Source organism: Rattus rattus, chromosome 7 (genome assembly GCF_011064425.1).
Source record: "Rattus rattus isolate New Zealand chromosome 7, Rrattus_CSIRO_v1, whole genome shotgun sequence".
In the NCBI taxonomy this organism is placed as follows: Eukaryota; Metazoa; Chordata; class Mammalia; order Rodentia; family Muridae; genus Rattus; species Rattus rattus.
In genome coordinates, this window is record NC_046160.1 from 18,275,723 (window position 1) to 18,278,823 (window position 3,101).

The following is a 3,101-nucleotide window of genomic DNA, read 5'->3' on the forward strand; positions in this document are numbered from 1 at the left end:
TAAATAAAGGTTCCCCTTTCTCTTCATCCTTGACAGCAGTTTTTGTTGCCGTTGTTGGGGTCTTTTGTTCATTTGGTTTCGCTCTTTGGTTTTGCTTTTCATTTTGGTTTTGGTTGGGGGGGGGGGTTGTTTTGTTTTGGGTTTTTTATTTGTTTGTTTCATTTGGTTTGGTTTGGTTTGTTTGATGTCTTAATGACTGTCATCGTAGAATTCATCTGATGGCTAATGTTGAACATTGTTTTAATTGTTGATCAGCAATTTGCATTTCCTCTGCTGAGAACGCTCTGGTCAGATCTACAGCTCAGTTTTATTGGCTCCTTTGTTGTTTTGATGCTTTGTTTTTTTAGTTCTTTGTATATTCTAGATATTAATCCTCTCCAGGCTATAAAACTGGTGAAGAATTTCTCTTATTCTAGGACCTTCTCTTGACTCAATTAATGACTTACTTGCTGTACAGGTTTTGTAGAGTCACTGAGGTCCCATTTTTCAATTATTGGTCTTAATTGCTGGACGAATGGTGCCCTCTTTAGGAAGTTGTTACCCAAGCCTACGTGTTGTAGCATGATCCTTATTGTTTCTTCTTACTTGGAACTCGAGCATTAGATACACAATTAAATAGCATCCCATGTCATTTTACCTACACCTTTCATTAATATCATCCACCAAGCCTCACTGTGCCCAGGAAGTCAATAGGAAATTTCAGGCCCGAGATGGCCCAGCAGGTGAAGGCACTCGCCACCAAGCCGGAGGACCTGCATTCCATCCTCAAAATGGTGAAAAGAGAGGACTCCCACAAGTTGTCCTGTAATCCATGCACACATGCTGTGACATGTGGGCATCTTGGTACACATATGGGCGCACACACACACACAGCCGTGTGCATACACACAAATAAATGAATACATTTTTAAAGTGGTTGTTCCTGTATCAAGGGGGGAAAATCACTTTAGATGTTACCCCAGACTACGATGCATTTCAACAAAGTGACTACAAAACGCTTGTCTTTTGATCACAAGAAGTCCTCCAATTTGATTTGATTCCATTTTAGAATCTCTGTTTTAAACACTTCTGTGCCCTTTCACAGAGTGCACAGGATTTTCCTAGTTTCTCTGCTCAAATTAAAATTCAAAGATGCTCAGACAGCTGCAGGATTGGTTGAGCGCCAGGTGGGTAATAATATTCTCCATAATCAGATACAGTCACTTATAAATGGCGACCAAGTTTTAAAAGGAAATTCCTGCCTCGCTTCCACCTCCATGCTCCCCAGACCGTTGAATTGCTGCAAGGGCTTCTTTACTGAAACCTTAAGTCATTGCAATTTGAATCTTAATTATATAACTTCACCCAATAGCCGTAGAGTGGGATGCCACTTAAATGTAGCACTGGAGGGTGGAACAGAAGACCTGAGTCGTGGAGAAGGGAACGCTGGACAGCCAGAATGCATCTGGAATCCGGACACTGGGAAGGTGGATGGAGACCCAGAGGTGTCTGTTGCTAGCTGGCCAGCAGGCCTAGCTGACTTGGCACTCTCCAAGACACTAAGAGAGCAAGTCCCGAAAAGTGAAGAGAAAGAAGAAAGAAGGAGGAGTAAAAGTTAGACAGGACCTGAGGAATAATACTCAGGGTCGTCCTCTGGCGACATACACGTGCACACAAACACACACTGAACACTTAATAATTATTTTTTTTGTTGTTCTTTTTTTCGGAGCTGGGGACCGATAATTTTTTAAGATATATTTTTTTGCCTCTTACCAGACTGATGAAGGTGTCTATATAGGGGTCGGAAGCAGTCAGAAAAAAAAATGGACGGAAGGTAGCGACCACTAATCCACACCGATTCCAACGCTGCTGCTCTTTGAAGACCCGTGCCCTTTCAGGCTAATCTTGGCCTACTCCCTCATCTGTCTCAACTTTTTCCCATCAGTTTGTCCTTCCCTTTAAAAGGAAAACAAGTCGCTGGTACTCCAGTAGTCTGTAGAAACATGAGGCCCAGGCTCCTGCCTCCAAACTTCCCCTCCCATCATTCTCTGAGATGCCCTTACCTCCTCCCTCCTCCCTTCTTCATTCAGGAGACTGCTTAGGCCCTTTGAGCTACCAAAGTTCCCTTTCTTTCTCTCAGCCGGACACTGAACTTGTCACATGAACTTTAAGAACACTTCCTGCGGGTGACAACTTTATTTTCACACTCTCGGTTCTATAGAGAATTAAAGCAGGTCACACGTATCAACAGCTAAGGTCTGGCTAGGGCACCGATAGGTCTGTCCCTCACTGTCCCCTTTCAGGACCCTACCAAGCCCACATCAATCCTCATAAATTGTTTCCAGTAAACCGAGCAGTGGCTCTCTGTAGGGTGGAGAACGGTTCCTAACTTTGAACTTGAAACGAAGTTTGAGAAGTTCTGGAGAACAGAATCTGATTGAGTTTGGCTCTGAACACTCTTATACTGACAGAACTCCCTCATTCAAACACTCGATTTTATCACATCCTTTTTGTTACCTTCTTGCTCTGCCCGGTTAGCGGAGACCAGGACGGTCTCCGCGAATGAAACTAGTAAAATCCACAGTAACGCGGGTGAACTGAGGCGTGCACAGAAGTAACTCATACCCCCAAAGACACAGCAGCTCGGAGAGGAAAAGCCTGGCTTTCTAAACAGAGAGCGGAGACCAGTAAAACCAGCCCGGTGTCTGGAGTCCTCCAGGTTTCCTGGTTTTAAAAAGCGGGTTTAAAAAGCTGCTGCGGAGCAGGCTCGGGTTACAAGTGCCAGCTGCCTACAACTCCACACTTAACCCTTTCCCGCCCGCCGCCTGCGCCGCGGGGCACTCCGTAAGGACGCCATCCCTGGCGCTTTCTCCCCTCTAATTCCCTGGTGCTCTGTCCCCTCTGTATGAATGAGGAACAGCCCCAAGTGAAGCTGCCTGCACCCACAGTGACTCCCAGGCTTCATCCTTGGAGTCGTGTAGCGGGCAGAGGCCGGGTGTGTCATAGTTCCTTCCACAGTACAGAATTCGTCGGGGAACGAACGCTGGGTGTTTTAAGCAAGCATTGGCTCTGGCCTTTTGCATACAACAATGGGAGCAGGTAGTCCAGCAATTAGAAAACAA